We start from the raw sequence: 19,723 nt of genomic DNA, 5'->3' as shown, positions 1-19,723 counted from the left end.
CCGACTACAGTCAGTCCCCGAACTCCGTCCCGGTTACAGACAGTCCCTGCACTCCGTCCCGACTACCGACAGTCCCCACACTCCGTCCCGACTACAGTCAGTCCCCACACTCCGTCCCGACTACAGTCAGTCCCCGCACTCCGTCCCGGTTACAGTCAGTAATCACACTCCGTCCCTGGTACAGTCAGTCCCAATACTCCCACCTGGGTACAGTCAGCCTCTACACTCCGTCTCGAGTACAGTCAGTCCCCACACTCCGTCCCAACTACAGTCAGACCCCACACTCCGTCCCGGGTACAGTTAGTCTCTCCATCTGTCCCAGGTACAGTCAGTCTCCACACTCCGTCCCGGTTACATTCAGTCCCCACACTCCATCCCAGTTACAGTCAGTCCCCACATTCTGTCCAGGGGTACAGTCAGACCCCACATTCCGTCCCGGTTACAGTCAGTCCCCACACTCCGTCCCGACTACAGTCAGTCCCCGCACTCCATCTCGGTTAAAGACAATCTCCACACTCCGTCCTGGTTACAGTCAGTCCCCCCACTCCGTCCCGAGTACAGTCAGACCCCACACTCCATCCTGGTTACAGTGAGTCCCCAAACTCCGTTCCGGGTACAGTCCGTCGCTACACTCTGACCAGAGTACAGTCAGTCCCCACACTCCGTTCCGGGTACAGTCGATCGCCACAATCTATCCTGAGTACAGTCCGTCGCTACACTCTGACATGAGCACAGTCAGTCTCCACAATCGGTCTCGGGTACAGTCAGTCCCCGCACTCTGTCCCGGTTACAGTCAGTCCCCACACTCCGTCCTGGTTACACTCAGTCCCCACACTCCGTCCTGGGTACAGACAGTCCCCACACTCCGTCCCGACTACAGTCAGTCCCTGAACTCCGTCCCGGTTACAGTCAGTCCCCACACTCCGTCCCGACTACCGACAGTCCCCACACTCCGTCCCGACTACAGACAGTCCCCACACTCCGTCCCGACTACAGTCAGTCCCCACACTCCGTTCCGGGTACAGTCGATCGCCATAATCTATCCCGAGTACAGTCTGTCGCTACACTCTGACATGAGCACAGTCAGTCTCCACACTCGGTCTCCGGTACAGTCAGTCCCCGCACTCCGTCCTGGTTACAGTGAGTCTCAACACTCTGTCCCAGGTACAGACAGTCCCCACACTCCGTCCCGACTACAGTCAGTCCCCACACTCCGTCCCGGTTACAGTCAGTTCCCACACTCCGTCCCGACTACAGTCAGTCCCCACACTCCATCCCGACTACAGACATTCCCCGCACTCCTTCCCGGTTACAGTCAGTCCCCACACTCCGTCCCGACTACAGTCAGTCCCCACACTCCGACCCAGTTACAGTCAGCCCCCACACTCCGTCCTGGTTACAATCAGTCACAACACACAGTCCCGGGTACAGTCAGTACCAATACTCCCTCCCTTGTACAGTCAGCCTCTACACTCCGTCCTGAGTACAGTCAGTCCCCACACTCCATCCTGGTTACAGTCAGTCCCCAAACTCTGTTCCAGGTACAGTCCATCGCCACACTCTATCCCGAGCACAGTCCGTCGCTACACTCTGACCCAAGTACAGTCAGTCCCCACATCGGTCCCGGTTACAGTCAATCCCCACACACAGTCCCGACTACAGTCAATCCCCGCACTCAGTCCCGGTTACAGTCAGTCTCCACACTCCGTCCCGGATACAGTCAGTCCCCACACTCTGTCCCGGTTACACTCAGTCCCCACACTCCGTCCCGACTACAGTCAGTCCCCACACTCTGTCCCGGTTACACTCAGTCCCCACACTCCGTCCCGACTACAGTCAGTCCCCACACTCCGTCCCGACTACAGTCAGTCCCCACACTCTGTCCCGGCTACAGACAGTCCCCGCTCTCAGTCCCGACTACAGTCAGTCCCCACACTCCGTCCCAGGTACAGTCAGTCCCCTCACTACGTCCTGACTACAGTCAGTCCCCACACTCCGTCCCGACTACAGTCAGTCCCCACACTCCGTCCCGGTTACAGTCAGTCCCCGCACTCCGTCCCGGTTACAGTCAGTCACCATACTCCATCCTGACTACAGTCAGTCCCCACACTCCGTCCCAGGTACAGTCAGTCCCCACTCTCCAGTCTAGCAACAGTCAGTCCCCACACACCGTTATGGTTACAGTCAGTCCCCACACTCCATCCTGGTTACAGTCAGACCCCAAACTCTGTTCCAGGTACAGTCCATCGCGACACTCTATCCCGAGCACAGTCTGTCGCTACACTCTGACCCAAGTACAGTCAGTCCCCACATCGGTCCCGGTTACAGTCAGTCCCCACACTCCGTCCCGACTACAGACAGTCCCCACACTCTGTCCCGGTTACACTCAGTCCCCACACTCCGTCCCGACTACAGTCAGTCCCCACACTCCGTCCCGACTACAGTCAGTCCCCACACTCTGTCCCGGCTACAGACAGTCCCCGCTCTCAGTCCCGACTACAGTCAGTCCCCACACTCCGTCCCAGGTACAGTCAGTCCCCTCACTACGTCCCGACTACAGTCAGTCCCCACACTCCGTCCCGACTACAGTCAGTCCCCACACTCCGTCCCGGTTACAGTCAGTCCCCGCACTCCGTCCCGGTTACAGTCAGTCACCATACTCCATCCTGACTACAGTCAGTCCCCACACTCCGTCCCAGGTACAGTCAGTCCCCACTCTCCTGTCTAGCAACAGTCAGTCCCTACACACCGTTATGGTTACAGTCAGTCCCCACACTCCATCCTGGTTACAGTCAGACCCCAAACTCTGTTCCAGGTACAGTCCATCGCGACACTCTATCCCGAGCACAGTCCGTCGCTACACTCTGACCCAAGTACAGTCAGTCCCCACATCGGTCCCGGTTACAGTCAGTCCCCACACTCCGTCCCGACTACAGACAGTCCCCGCACTCCGTCCCGGTTACAGTCAGTCCCCACACTCCGTCCTAGTTACAGTCAGTCTCCATACTCCGTCCCGGTTACAGTCAGTCTCCACACTCTGTGCCAACTACACTCAGTCTCCACACTCTGTCCCGGTTACAGTCAGTAACCACACTCCGTCCCTGGTACAGTCAGTCCCAATACTCCCTCCTGGGTACAGTCAGCCTCTACACTCCGTCCCGAGTACAGTCAGTCCCCACACTCCATCCTGGTTACAGTGAGTCCCCAAACTCCGTTCCGAGTACAGTCCGTCGCTACACTCTGACCAGAGTACAGTCAGTCCCCACATCGGTCCCGGTTACAGTCAGTCTCCACACTCTGTCCTGGGTACAGTCAGTCCCCACACTCCGTCCCGACTTCAATCAGTCCCCTCACTCCGTCCCGGTTACAATCAGTCACCACACTCCAGCCTGGCAACAGTCAGTCCCCACACCCCCGCCCGGTAACAGTCAGTCCCCACACTCCGTTATGGTTACAGTCAGTCCCCACACTCCGTCCCGACTACAGTCAGTCCCCGCACTCTGTCCCAACTACACTCAGTCTCCACACTCCATCCCGGTTACAGTCAGTCCCCACACTCTGTGCCGGTTACAGTCAGTAACCACACTCCGTCCCTGGTACAGTCAGTCCCAATACTCCCTCCTGGGTACAGTCAGCCTCTACACTCCGTCCCGAGTACAGTCAGTCCCCACACTCCGTCCCGACTACAGTCAGTCCCCGCACTCTGTCCCAACTACACTCAGTCTCCACACTCCATCCCGGTTACAGTCAGTCCCCGCACTCCTTCCCGGTTACAGTCAGTCCCCACACTCCGTCCCGACTACAGTCAGTCCCCACACTCCGTTCCGGGTACATTCGATCGCCATAATCTATCCCGAGTACAGTCTGTCGCTACACTCTGACATGAGCACAGTCAGTCTCCACACTCGGTCTCCGGTACAGTCAGTCCCCGCACTCCGTCCTGGTTACAGTCAGTCTCAACACTCTGTCCCAGGTACAGACAGTCCCCACACTCCGTCCCGACTACAGTCAGTCCCCACACTCCGTCCCGGTTACAGTCAGTTCCCACACTCCGTCCCAACTACAGTCAGTCCCCACACTCCATCCCGACTACAGACATTCCCCGCACTCCTTCCCGGTTACAGTCAGTCCCCACACTCCGTCCCGACTACAGTCAGTCCCCACACTCCGACCCAGTTACAGTCAGCCCCCACACTCCGTCCTGGTTACAATCAGTCACAACACACAGTCCCGGGTACAGTCAGTACCAATACTCCCTCCCTTGTACAGTCAGCCTCTACACTCCGTCCTGAGTACAGTCAGTCCCCACACTCCATCCTGGTTACAGTCAGTCCCCAAACTCTGTTCCAGGTACAGTCCATCGCCACACTCTATCCCGAGCACAGTCCGTCGCTACACTCTGACCCAAGTACAGTCAGTCCCCACATCGGTCCCGGTTACAGTCAATCCCCACACACAGTCCCGACTACAGTCAATCCCCGCACTCAGTTCCGGTTACAGTCAGTCTCCACACTCCGTCCCGGATACAGTCAGTCCCCACACTCTGTCCCGGTTACACTCAGTCCCCACACTCCGTCCCGACTACAGTCAGTCCCCACACTCCGTCCCGGTTACAATCAGTCCCTGCACACCGTCCCGACTACAGTCAGTCCCCACACTCCGTCCCGACTACAGTCAGTCCCCACACTCCGTCACGGTTAGTCAGTCGCCACACTCCGTCCCGGGTACAGACAGTCCCCACACTCCGTCCCGACTACAGTCAGTCCCCGAACTCCGTCCCGGTTACAGACAGTCCCTGCACTCCGTCCCGACTACCGACAGTCCCCACACTCCGTCCCGACTACAGTCAGTCCCCACACTCCGTCCCGACTACAGTCAGTCCCCGCACTCCGTCCCGGTTACAGTCAGTAATCACACTCCGTCCCTGGTACAGTCAGTCCCAATACTCCCACCTGGGTACAGTCAGCCTCTACACTCCGTCTCGAGTACAGTCAGTCCCCACACTCCGTCCCAACTACAGTCAGACCCCACACTCCGTCCCGGGTACAGTTAGTCTCTCCATCTGTCCCAGGTACAGTCAGTCTCCACACTCCGTCCCGGTTACATTCAGTCCCCACACTCCATCCCAGTTACAGTCAGTCCCCACATTCTGTCCAGGGGTACAGTCAGACCCCACATTCCGTCCCGGTTACAGTCAGTCCCCACACTCCGTCCCGACTACAGTCAGTCCCCGCACTCCATCTCGGTTAAAGACAATCTCCACACTCCGTCCTGGTTACAGTCAGTCCCCCCACTCCGTCCCGAGTACAGTCAGACCCCACACTCCATCCTGGTTACAGTGAGTCCCCAAACTCCGTTCCGGGTACAGTCCGTCGCTACACTCTGACCAGAGTACAGTCAGTCCCCACACTCCGTTCCGGGTACAGTCGATCGCCACAATCTATCCTGAGTACAGTCCGTCGCTACACTCTGACATGAGCACAGTCAGTCTCCACAATCGGTCTCGGGTACAGTCAGTCCCCGCACTCTGTCCCGGTTACAGTCAGTCCCCACACTCCGTCCTGGTTACACTCAGTCCCCACACTCCGTCCTGGGTACAGACAGTCCCCACACTCCGTCCCGACTACAGTCAGTCCCTGAACTCCGTCCCGGTTACAGTCAGTCCCCACACTCCGTCCCGACTACCGACAGTCCCCACACTCCGTCCCGACTACAGACAGTCCCCACACTCCGTCCCGACTACAGTCAGTCCCCACACTCCGTCCCGGTTACACTCAGTCCCCACACTCCGTCCCGACTACAGTCAGTCCCCACACTCTGTCCCGGCTACAGACAGTCCCTGACCTCCGTCCCGGTTACAGTCAGTCCCCACACTCCGTCACGGTTACACTCAGTCCCCACACTCCGTCCCGACTACAGTCAGTCCCCACACTCTGTCCCGGCTACAGACAGTCCCTGACCCCCGTCCCGGTTACAGTCAGTCCCCACACTCCGTCACGGTTACAGTCAGTCCCCACACTCCGTCCCGGGTACAGACAGTCCCCACACTCCGTCCCGACTACAGTCAGTCCCCGCACTCCGTCCCGGTTACAGTCAGTAATCACACTCCGTCCCTGGTACAGTCAGTCCCAATACTCCCATCTGGGTACAGTCAGCCTCTACACTCCGTCTCGAGTACAGTCAGTCCCCACACTCCGTCCCGACTACAGTCAGTCCCCACACTCTGTCCCAGCTACATTCAGTCCCCACACTCCGTCCCAGGTACAGTCAGTCCCCTCACTCCGTCCCGACTACAGTCAGTCCCCACACTCCGTCCCAGGTACAGTCAGTCCCCTCACTCCGTCCCGACTACAGTCAGTCCCCACACTCCGTCCCGGCTACAGACAGTCCCCGCTCTCAGTCCCGACTACATTCAGTCCCCACACTCCGTCCCGACTACAGTCAGTCCCCGCACTCAGTCCCGACTACATTCAGTCCCCACACTCCGTCCCAGGTACAGTCAGTCCCCTCACTCCGTCCCGACTACAGTCAGTCCCCACACTCCGTCCCGACTACAGTCAGTCCCCACACTCCGTCCCGGCTACAGACAGTCCCCGCTCTCAGTCCCGACTACATTCAGTCCCCACACTCCGTCCCAGGTACAGTCAGTCCCCGCACTCCGTCCCGGTTACAGTCAGTCACCATAATCCATCCTGACTACAGTCAGTCCCCACACTCCGTCCCAGGTACAGTCAGTCCCCACTCTCCAGCCTGGCAACAGTCAGTCCCCACACACCGTTATGGTTACAGTCAGTCCCCACACTCCGTCCCGACTACAGTCAGTCCCCGCACTCCGTCCCGGTTACAGTCAGTAATCACACTCCGTTCCTGGTACAGTCAGTCCCAATACTCCCACCTGGGTACAGTCAGCCTCTACACTCCGTCTCGAGTACAGTCAGTCCCCACACTCCGTCCCAACTACAGTCAGACCCCACACTCCGTCCCGGGTACAGTTAGTCTCTCCATCTGTCCCAGGTAGAGTCAGTCCCCACATTCTGTCCAGGGGCACAGTCAGACCCCACATTCTGTCCCGGTTACAGTCAGTCCACACACTCCGTCCCGACTACAGTCAGTCCCCGCACTCCGTCCCGGTTACAGTCAGTAATCACACTCCGTCCCTGGTACAGTCAGTCCCAATACTCCCACCTGGGTACAGTCAGTCTCTACACTCCGTCTCGAGTACAGTCAGTCCCCACACTCCGTCCCAACTACAGTCAGACCCCACACTCCGTCCCGGGTACAGTTAGTCTCTCCATCTGTCCCAGGTACAGTCAGTCTCCACACTCCGTCCCGGTTACATTCAGTCCCCACACTCCATCCCAGTTACAGTCAGTCCCCACATTCTGTCCAGGGGTACAGTCAGACCCCACATTCCGTCCCGGTTACAGTCAGTCCCCACACTCCGTCCCGACTACAGTCAGTCCCCGCACTCCATCTCGGTTAAAGACAATCTCCACACTCCGTCCTGGTTACAGTCAGTCCCCCCACTCCGTCCCGAGTACAGTCAGACCCCACACTCCATCCTGGTTACAGTGAGTCCCCAAACTCCGTTCCGGGTACAGTCCGTCGCTACACTCTGACCAGAGTACAGTCAGTCCCCACACTCCGTTCCGGGTACAGTTGATCGCCACAATCTATCCTGAGTACAGTCCGTCGCTACACTCTGACATGAGCACAGTCAGTCTCCACAATCGGTCTCGGGTACAGTCAGTCCCCGCACTCTGTCCCGGTTACAGTCAGTCCCCACACTCCGTCCTGGTTACAGTCAGTCCCCACACTCCGTCCTGGGTACAGACAGTCCCCACACTCCGTCCCGACTACAGTCAGTCCCTGAACTCCGTCCCGGTTACAGTCAGTCCCCACACTCCGTCCCGACTACCGACAGTCCCCACACTCCGTCCCGACTACAGACAGTCCCCACACTCCGTCCCGACTACAGTCAGTCCCCACACTCTGTCCCGGTTACACTCAGTCCCCACACTCCGTCCCGACTACAGTCAGTCCCCACACTCTGTCCCGGCTACAGACAGTCCCCGCTCTCAGTCCCGACTACATTCAGTCCCCACACTCCGTCCCAGGTACAGTCAGTCCCCACACTCCGTCCCGGGTACAGACAGTCCCCACACTCCATCCCGACTACAGTCAGTCCCCGAACTCCGTCCCGGTTACAGTCAGTCCCCGCACTCCGTCCCGACTACCGACAGTCCCCACACACCGTTATGGTTACAGTCAGTCCCCACACTCCGTCCCGACTACAGTCAGTCCCCACACTCCGTCCCCACTACAGTCAGTCCCCGCACTCCGTCCTGGTTACAGTCAGTAATCACACTCCGTCCCTGGTATGTCAGTCCCAATACTCCCACCTGGGTACAGTCAGCCTCTACACTCCGTCTCGAGTACTGTCAGTCCCCACACTCCGTCCCAACTACAGTCAGACCCCACACTCCATCCCGGGTACAGTTAGTCTCTCCATCTGACCCAGGTACAGTCAGTCTCCACACTCCGTCCCGGTTACATTCAGTCCCCACACTCCATCCCAGTTACAGTCAGTCCCCACATTCTGTCCAGGGGCACAGTCAGACCCCACATTCCGTCCCGGTTACAGTCAGTCCCCACACTCCGTCCCGACTACAGTCAGTCCCCGAACTCCGTCCCGGTTACAGACAGTCCCTGCACTCCGTCCCGACTACAGTCAGTCCCCACACTCCGTCACGGTTACACTCAGTCCCCACACTCCGTCACGGTTACAGTCAGTCCGCACACTCCGTCCCGACTACAGTCAGTCCACACACTCCGTCCCGACTACAGTCAGTCCCCACACTCCGTCACGGTTACAGTCAGTCCCCACACTCCGTCCCGGGTACAGACAGTCCCCACACTCCGTCCCGACTACAGTCGGTCCCCGAACTCCGTCCCGGTTACAGACAGTCCCTGCACTCCGTCCCGACTACCGACAGTCCCCACACTCCGTCCCGCGTACAGTCAGTCCCCACACTCCGTCCCGACTACAGTCAGTCCACACACTCCCTCACGGTTACACTCAGTCCCCACACTCCCTCACGGTTACAGTCAGTCCCCACACTCCGTCCCGACAACAGTCAGTCCACACACTCCGTCCCGACTACAGTCAGTCCCCACACTCCGTCCCGGTTACAATCAGTCCCCGCACTCCGTCCCTACTACAGTCAGTCCCCACACTCCGTCCCGACTACAGTCAGTCCCCACACTCCGTCACGGTTACAGTCAGTCCCCACATTCCGTCCCGGGTACAGACAGTCCCCACACTCCGTCCCGACTACAGTCAGTCCCCGAACTCCGTCCCGGTTACAGAAAGTCCCTGCACTCCGTCCCGACTACCGACAGTCCCCACACTCCGTCCCGACTACAGTCAGTCCCCACACTCCATCACGACTACCGACAGTCCCCACACTCTGTCCCGGTTACAGTCAGTCCCCACACTCCGCCCCCACTACAGTCAGTCCCCGCACTCCGTCCTGGTTACAGTCAGTAATCACACTCCGTCCCTGGTACAGTCAGTCCCAATACTCCCACCTGGGTACAGTCAGCCTCCAGACTCCGTCTCGAGTACAGTCAGTCCCCACACTCCATCCCAACTACAGTCAGACCCCACACTCTGTCCCGGGTACAGTTAGTCTATCCATCTGTCCCAGGTACAGTCAGTCTCCACACTCCGTCCCGGTTACATTCAGTCCCCACACTCCATCCCAGTTACAGTCAGTCCCCACATTCTGTCCAGGGGTACAGTCAGACCCCACATTCCGTCCCGGTTACAGTCAGTCCCCACACTCCGTCCCGACTACAGTCAGTCCCCCCACTCCATCTCGGTTACAGACAATCTCCACACTCCGTCCTGGTTACAGTCAGTCCCCACACTCCGTCCCGAGTTTAGTCAGTCCCCACACTCCATCCTGGTTACAGTGAGTCCCCAAACTCCGTTCCGGGTACAGTCCGTCGCTACACTCTGACCAGAGTACAGTCAGTCCCCACATCGGTCCCGGGTGCAGTCAGTTCCCACACTCCGTCCCGGGTACAGTCAGTCCACACACTCCGTCCCGACTACAGTCAGTCCCCGAACTCCGTCCCGGTTACAGTCAGTCCCAGCACTCCGTCCCGACTACAGTCAGTCCCCACACTCCGTCACGGTTACAGTCAGTCCCAGCACTCCGTCCCGACTACAGTCAGTCCCCACACTCCGTCACGGTTACACTCAGTCCCCACACTCCGTCACGGTTACAGTCAGTCCCCACACTCCGTCCCGACTACAGTCAGTCCACACACTCTGTCCCGACTACAGTCAGTCCCCACACTCCGTCCCAGTTACAATCAGTCCCCGCACTCCGTCCCGACTACAGTCAGTCCCCACACTCCGTCCCGACTACAGTCAGTCCCCACACTCCATCCCAACTACAGACAGTCCCCGCACTCCGTCCCGGTTACAGTCAGTCTCCACACTCCGTCCCGGTTACAGTCAGTCCCCACACTCCGTCCCAACTACAGTCAGTCCCCACACTCCATCCAAAGTACAGACAGTCCCCGCACTCCGTCCCGGTTACAGTCAGTCTCCACACTCCATCCAAAGTACAGACAGTCCCCGCACTCCGTCCCGGTTACAGTCAGTCTCCACACTCCGTCCCGGTTACAGTCAGTCCCCACACTCCGTCCCGACTACAGTCAGTCCCCACACTCCGTTCCGGGTACAGTCGATCGCCATAATCTATCCCGAGTACAGTCTGTCGCTACACTCTGACATGAGCACAGTCAGTCTCCACACTCGGTCTCCGGTACAGTCAGTCCCCGCACTCCGTCCTGGTTACAGTGAGTCTCAACACTCTGTCCCAGGTACAGACAGTCCCCACACTCCGTCCCGACTACAGTCAGTCCCCACACTCCGTCCCGGTTACAGTCAGTTCCCACACTCCGTCCCGACTACAGTCAGTCCCCACACTCCATCCCGACTACAGACAGTCCCCGCACTCCTTCCCGGTTACAGTCAGTCCCCACACTCCGTCCCGACTACAGTCAGTCCCCACACTCCGACCCAGTTACAGTCAGCCCCCACACTCCGTCCTGGTTACAATCAGTCACAACACACAGTCCCGGGTACAGTCAGTACCAATACTCCCTCCCTTGTACAGTCAGCCTCTACACTCCGTCCTGAGTACAGTCAGTCCCCACACTCCATCCTGGTTACAGTCAGTCCCCAAACTCTGTTCCAGGTACAGTCCATCGCCACACTCTATCCCGAGCACAGTCCGTCGCTACACTCTGACCCAAGTACAGTCAGTCCCCACATCGGTCCCGGTTACAGTCAATCCCCACACACAGTCCCGACTACAGTCAATCCCCGCACTCAGTCCCGGTTACAGTCAGTCTCCACACTCCGTCCCGGATACAGTCAGTCCCCACACTCTGTCCCGGTTACACTCAGTCCCCACACTCCGTCCCGACTACAGTCAGTCCCCACACTCTGTCCCGGTTACACTCAGTCCCCACACTCCGTCCCGACTACAGTCAGTCCCCACACTCCGTCCCGACTACAGTCAGTCCCCACACTCTGTCCCGGCTACAGACAGTCCCCGCTCTCAGTCCCGACTACAGTCAGTCCCCACACTCCGTCCCAGGTACAGTCAGTCCCCTCACTACGTCCTGACTACAGTCAGTCCCCACACTCCGTCCCGACTACAGTCAGTCCCCACACTCCGTCCCGGTTACAGTCAGTCCCCGCACTCCGTCCCGGTTACAGTCAGTCACCATACTCCATCCTGACTACAGTCAGTCCCCACACTCCGTCCCAGGTACAGTCAGTCCCCACTCTCCAGTCTAGCAACAGTCAGTCCCCACACACCGTTATGGTTACAGTCAGTCCCCACACTCCATCCTGGTTACAGTCAGACCCCAAACTCTGTTCCAGGTACAGTCCATCGCGACACTCTATCCCGAGCACAGTCTGTCGCTACACTCTGACCCAAGTACAGTCAGTCCCCACATCGGTCCCGGTTACAGTCAGTCCCCACACTCCGTCCCGACTACAGACAGTCCCCACACTCTGTCCCGGTTACACTCAGTCCCCACACTCCGTCCCGACTACAGTCAGTCCCCACACTCCGTCCCGACTACAGTCAGTCCCCACACTCTGTCCCGGCTACAGACAGTCCCCGCTCTCAGTCCCGACTACAGTCAGTCCCCACACTCCGTCCCAGGTACAGTCAGTCCCCTCACTACGTCCCGACTACAGTCAGTCCCCACACTCCGTCCCGACTACAGTCAGTCCCCACACTCCGTCCCGGTTACAGTCAGTCCCCGCACTCCGTCCCGGTTACAGTCAGTCACCATACTCCATCCTGACTACAGTCAGTCCCCACACTCCGTCCCAGGTACAGTCAGTCCCCACTCTCCAGTCTAGCAACAGTCAGTCCCTACACACCGTTATGGTTACAGTCAGTCCCCACACTCCATCCTGGTTACAGTCAGACCCCAAACTCTGTTCCAGGTACAGTCCATCGCGACACTCTATCCCGAGCACAGTCCGTCGCTACACTCTGACCCAAGTACAGTCAGTCCCCACATCGGTCCCGGTTACAGTCAGTCCCCACACTCCGTCCCGACTACAGACAGTCCCCGCACTCCGTCCCGGTTACAGTCAGTCCCCACACTCCGTCCTAGTTACAGTCAGTCTCCATACTCCGTCCCGGTTACAGTCAGTCTCCACACTCTGTGCCAACTACACTCAGTCTCCACACTCTGTCCCGGTTACAGTCAGTAACCACACTCCGTCCCTGGTACAGTCAGTCCCAATACTCCCTCCTGGGTACAGTCAGCCTCTACACTCCGTCCCGAGTACAGTCAGTCCCCACACTCCATCCTGGTTACAGTGAGTTCCCAAACTCCGTTCCGAGTACAGTCCGTCGCTACACTCTGACCAGAGTACAGTCAGTCCCCACATCGGTCCCGGGTACAGTCAGTCTCCACACTCTGTCCTGGGTACAGTCATTCTCCACACTCTGTCCTGGTTAGAGTCAGTCCCCACACTCTGTCCCGACTACAGTCAGTCCCCACACTCCGTCCTGGTTGGAGTCAGTCTCCACACTCCGTCCCGGATACAGTCAGTCCCCACACTCCGTCCCGGTACAGACAGTCCCCACACTCCGTCCCAGTTACAGTCAGTCCCCACACTCCGTCCCGACTACAGTCAGTCCCCACACTCCATCCCAACTACAGTCAGTCCCCACACACATGCCCGGTAACAGTCAGTCCCCACACTCCAGCCTGGCAACAGTCAGACCCCACACCCCCGCCCGGTAACAGTCAGTCCCCACACTCCGTTATGGTTACAGTCAGTCCCCACACTCTGTCCCGACTACAGTCAGTCCCCACACTCCAGCCCAGTAACAGTCAGTCCCCACACTCCGCCCCAGTTACAGTCAGTCTCCACACTCTGTCCCGGTTACAGTCAGTAACCACACTCCGTTCCTGGTACAGTCAGTCCCAATACTCCCTCCTGGGTACAGTCAGCCTCTACACTCCGTCCCGAGTACAGTCAGTCCCCACACTCCATCCTGGTTACAGTGAGTCCCCAAACTCCGTTCCGAGTACAGTCCGTCGCTACACTCTGACCAGAGTACAGTCAGTCCCCACATCGGTCCCGGTTACAGTCAGTCTCCACACTCTGTCCTGGGTACAGTCAGTCCCCACACTCCGTCCCGACTTCAATCAGTCCCCTCACTCCGTCCCGGTTACAATCAGTCACCACACTCCAGCCTGGCAACAGTCAGTCCCCACACCCCCGCCCGGTAACAGTCAGTCCCCACACTCCGTTATGGTTACAGTCAGTCCCCACACTCCGTCCCGACTACAGTCAGTCCCCGCACTCTGTCCCAACTACACTCAGTCTCCACACTCCATCCCGGTTACAGTCAGTCCCCACACTCTGTGCCGGTTACAGTCAGTAACCACACTCCGTCCCTGGTACAGTCAGTCCCAATACTCCCTCCTGGGTACAGTCAGCCTCTACACTCCGTCCCGAGTACAGTCAGTCCCCACACTCCGTCCCGACTACAGTCAGTCCCCGCACTCTGTCCCAACTACACTCAGTCTCCACACTCCATCCCGGTTACAGTCAGTCCCCGCACTCCTTCCCGGTTACAGTCAGTCCCCACACTCCGTCCCGACTACAGTCAGTCCCCACACTCCGTTCCGGGTACATTCGATCGCCATAATCTATCCCGAGTACAGTCTGTCGCTACACTCTGACATGAGCACAGTCAGTCCCCGCACTCCGTCCTGGTTACAGTCAGTCTCAACACTCTGTCCCAGGTACAGACAGTCCCCACACTCCGTCCCGACTACAGTCAGTCCCCACACTCCGTCCCGGTTACAGTCAGTTCCCACACTCCGTCCCAACTACAGTCAGTCCCCACACTCCATCCCGACTACAGACATTCCCCGCACTCCTTCCCGGTTACAGTCAGTCCCCACACTCCGTCCCGACTACAGTCAGTCCCCACACTCCGACCCAGTTACAGTCAGCCCCCACACTCCGTCCTGGTTACAATCAGTCACAACACACAGTCCCGGGTACAGTCAGTACCAATACTCCCTCCCTTGTACAGTCAGCCTCTACACTCCGTCCTGAGTACAGTCAGTCCCCACACTCCATCCTGGTTACAGTCAGTCCCCAAACTCTGTTCCAGGTACAGTCCATCGCCACACTCTATCCCGAGCACAGTCCGTCGCTACACTCTGACCCAAGTACAGTCAGTCCCCACATCGGTCCCGGTTACAGTCAATCCCCACACACAGTCCCGACTACAGTCAATCCCCGCACTCAGTTCCGGTTACAGTCAGTCTCCACACTCCGTCCCGGATACAGTCAGTCCCCACACTCTGTCCCGGTTACACTCAGTCCCCACACTCCGTCCCGACTACAGTCAGTCCCCACACTCTGTCCCGGTTACACTCAGTCCCCACACTCCGTCCCGACTACAGTCAGTCCCCACACTCCGTCCCGACTACAGTCAGTCCCCACACTCTGTCCCGGCTACAGACAGTCCCCGCTCTCAGTCCCGACTACAGTCAGTCCCCACACTCCGTCCCAGGTACAGTCAGTCCCCTCACTACGTCCCGACTACAGTCAGTCCCCACACTCCGTCCCGACTACAGTCAGTCCCCACACTCCGTCCCGGTTACAGTCAGTCCCCGCACTCCGTCCCGGTTACAGTCAGTCACCATACTCCATCCTGACTACAGTCAGTCCCCACACTCCGTCCCAGGTACAGTCAGTCCCCACTCTCCAGTCTAGCAACAGTCAGTCCCCACACACCGTTATGGTTACAGTCAGTCCCCACACTCCATCCTGGTTACAGTCAGACCCCAAACTCTGTTCCAGGTACAGTCCATCGCGACACTCTATCCCGAGCACAGTCCGTCGCTACACTCTGACCCAAGTACAGTCAGTCCCCACATCGGTCCCGGTTACAGTCAGTCCCCACACTCCGTCCCGACTACAGACAGTCCCCGCACTCCGTCCCGGTTACAGTCAGTCCCCACACTCCGTCCTAGTTACAGTCAGTCTCCATACTCCGTCCCGGTTACAGTCAGTCTCCACACTCTGTGCCAACTACACTCAGTCTCCACACTCTGTCCCGGTTACAGTCAGTAACCACACTCCGTCCCTGGTACAGTCAGTCCCAATACTCCCTCCTGGGTACAGTCAGCCTCTACACTCCGTCCCGAGTACAGTCAGTCCCCACACTCCATCCTGGTTACAGTGAGTTCCCAAACTCCGTTCCGAGTACAGTCCGTCGCTACACTCTGACCAGAGTACAGTCAGTCCCCACATCGGTCCCGGGTACAGTCAGTCTCCACACTCTGTCCTGGGTACAGTCATTCTCCACACTCTGTCCTGGTTAGAGTCAGTCCCCACACTCTGTCCCGACTACAGTCAGTCCCCACACTCCGTCCTGGTTGGAGTCAGTCTCCACACTCCGTCCCGGATACAGTCAGTCGCCACACTCCGTCCCGGTACAGACAGTCCCCACACTCCGTCCCAGTTACAGTCAGTCTCCACACTCCGTCCCGACTACAGTCAGTCCCCACACTCCATCCCAACTACAGTCAGTCCCCACACACATGCCCGGTAACAGTCAGTCCCCACACTCCAGCCTGGCAACAGTCAGACCCCACACCCCCGCCCGGTAACAGTCAGTCCCCACACTCCGTTATGGTTACAGTCAGTCCCCACACTCTGTCCCGACTACAGTCAGTCCCCACACTCCAGCCCAGTAACAGTCAGTCCCCACACTCCGCCCCAGTTACAGTCAGTCTCCACACTCTGTCCCGGTTACAGTCAGTAACCACACTCCGTTCCTGGTACAGTCAGTCCCAATACTCCCTCCTGGGTACAGTCAGCCTCTACACTCCGTCCCAAGTACAGTCAGTCCCCACACTCCATCCTGGTTACAGTGAGTCCCCAAAATCCGTTCCGAGTACAGTCCGTCGCTACACTCTGACCAGAGTACAGTCAGTCCCCACATCGGTCCCGGTTACAGTCAGTCTCCACACTCTGTCCTGGGTACAGTCAGTCCCCACACTCCGTCCCGACTTCAATCAGTCCCCTCACTCCGTCCCGGTTACAATCAGTCACCACACTCCAGCCTGGCAACAGTCAGTCCCCACACCCCCGCCCGGTAACAGTCAGTCCCCACACTCCGTTATGGTTACAGTCAGTCCCCACACTCCGTCCCGACTACAGTCAGTCCCCGCACTCTGTCCCAACTACACTCAGTCTCCACACTCCATCCCGGTTACAGTCAGTCCCCACACTCTGTGCCGGTTAGTCAGTAACCACACTCCGTCCCTGGTACAGTCAGTCCCAATACTCCCTCCTGGGTACAGTCAGCCTCTACACTCCGTCCCGAGTACAGTCAGTCCCCACACTCCATCCTGGTTACAGTGAGTCCCCAAACTCCGTTCCGAGTACAGTCCGTCGCTACACTCTGACCAGAGTACAGTCAGTCCCCACATCGGTCCCGGGTACAGTCAGTTCCCACACTCCGTCACGGTTACAGTCAGTTCCCACACTCCGTCCCGGGTATAGACAGCCCCCACACTCCGTCCCGACTACAGTCAGTCCCCACACTCTGTCCCGGTTACACTCAGTCCCCACACTCCGTCCCGACTACAGTCAGTCCCCACACTCTGTCCCGGCTACAGACAGTCCACGCACTCCGTCCCGACTACAGTCAATCTCCACACTCCGACCTAGTTACAGTCAGTCCCCTCACTACCTCCCGACTACAGTCAGTCCCCGCACTCCGTCCCGGTTACAGTCAGTAACCACACTCCATCCTGACTACAGTCAGTCCCCACACTCTGTCCCGGTTACAGTCAGTAACCACACTCCGTCCCTGGTACAGTCAGTCCCAATACTCCCACCTGGGTACAGTCAGCCTCTACGCTCCGTCCCGAATACAGTCAGTCCCCACACTCCATCCTGATTACAGTGAGTCCCCAAACTCCATTCCGAGTACAGTCCGTCGCTATACTCTGACCAGAGTACAGTCAGTCCCCACATCGGTCCCGGGTACAGTCAGACCCCACACTCCGTCCCGGGAACAGTCAGTCTCTCCATCTGTCCCTGGTACAATCAGTCTCCACACTCCAGCCCAGTAACAGTCAGTCCCGACACTCCCACCCGGTAACAGTCAGTCCCCACACTCCAGCCCGGTAACAGTCATTCCCCACACTCCGTTACGGTTACAGTCAGTCCCCACACTCTGTCCCGGGTACAGTCAGTCCCCACACTCCAGCCCGGTAACAGTCATTCCCCACACTCCGTTACAGTTACAGTCAGTCCCCACACTCCGTCCCAACTACAGTCAGTCCCCACACTCCGTCCTGGTTACAGTCAGTCTCAACACTCTGTCCCAGGTACAGTCAGTCCCCACACTCCATCCCGACTACAGACAGTCCCCGCACTCCTTCCCGGTTACAGTCAGTCCCCACACTCCGTCCCGACAACAGTCAGTCCCCACACTCTCTCCCGACTACAGTCAGTCCCCACACTCTGTCCAGACTACAGACAGTCCCCGCACTCCGTCCCGACTACAGTCAGTCCCCACAATCCGACCCAGTTACAGTCAGTCCCCACACTCCGTCCTGGTTACAGTCAGTCCCCAAACTCTGTTCCAGGTACAGTCCATCGCCACACTCTATCCCGAGCACAGTCCGTCGCTACACTCTGACCCAAGTACAGTCAGTCCCCACATCGGTCCCGGTTACCGTCAGTCCCCACACACAGTCCCGACTACAGTCAATCCCCGGACTCAGTCCTGGTTACAGTCAGTCTCCACACTCCGTCCCGGATACAGTCAGTCCCCACACTCTGTCCCGGTTACACTCAGTCCCCACACTCCGTCCCGACTACAGTCAGTCCCCACACTCTGTCCCGGCTACAGACAGTCCCCGCTCTCAGTCCCGACTACAGTCAGTCCCCACACTCCGTCCCAGGTACAGTCAGTCCCCTCACTACGTCCCGACTACAGTCAGTCACCACACTCTGTCCAGACTACAGACAGTCCCCGCACTCCGTCCCGACTACAGTCAGTCCCCACACTCCGACCCAGTTACAGTCAGTCCCCACACTCCGTCCTGGTTACAATCAGTTACAATACACTGTCCCGGGTACAGTCAGTACCAATACTCCCTCCCTTGTACAGTCAGCCTCTACACTCCGTCCTGAGTACAGTCAGTCCCCACACTCCATCCTGGTTACAGTCAGTCCCCAAACTCTGTTCCAGGTACAGTGCATCGCCACACTCTATCCCGAGCACAGTCCGTCGCTACACTCTGACCCAAGTACAGTCAGTCCCCACATCGGTCCCGGTTACAGTCAGTCCCCACACACAGCCCCGACTACAGTCAATCCCCGCACTCAGTCCCGGTTACAGTCAGTCTCCACACTCCGTCCCGGATACAGTCAGTCCCCACACTCCGTCCCGGTTACAGTCAGTCCCCACACTCCGTCCTGGTTAGAGTCAGTCCCCACACTCCGTCCCGGATACAGTCAGTCCCCACACTCCGTCCCGACTACAGTCAGTCCCCGCACTCCGTCCCGGTTACAGTCAGTCCCCACACTCCGTCCCGGTTACAGTCAGTCCCCACACTCCATCCTGGTTACAGTCAGTCCCCAAACTCTGTTCCAGGTACAGTGCATCGCCACACTCTATCCCGAGCACAGTCCGTCGCTACACTCTGACCCAAGTACAGTCAGTCCCCACATCGGTCCCGGTTACAGTCAGTCCCCACACACAGTCCCGGGTACAGTCAGTCCCCAAACTCCAGCCCGGTAACAGTCAGTCCCCACACTCCGTCCCAACTACAGTCAGTCCCCACACTCCGTCCTGGTTACAGTCAGTCTCAACACTCTGTCCCAGGTACAGTCAGTCCCCACACTCCATCCCGACTACAGACAGTCCCCGCACTCCTTCCCGGTTACAGTCAGTCCCCACACTCCGTCCCGACAACAGTCAGTCCCCACACTCTCTCCCGACTACAGTCAGTCCCCACACTCTGTCCAGACTACAGACAGTCCCCGCACTCCGTCCCGACTACAGTCAGTCCCCACAATCCGACCCAGTTACAGTCAGTCCCCACACTCCGTCCT

The sequence above is a fragment of the Chiloscyllium punctatum genome, chromosome 37 (assembly GCF_047496795.1).
Source record: "Chiloscyllium punctatum isolate Juve2018m chromosome 37, sChiPun1.3, whole genome shotgun sequence".
In the NCBI taxonomy this organism is placed as follows: Eukaryota; Metazoa; Chordata; class Chondrichthyes; order Orectolobiformes; family Hemiscylliidae; genus Chiloscyllium; species Chiloscyllium punctatum.
This window is presented reverse-complemented; position numbering follows the sequence as displayed.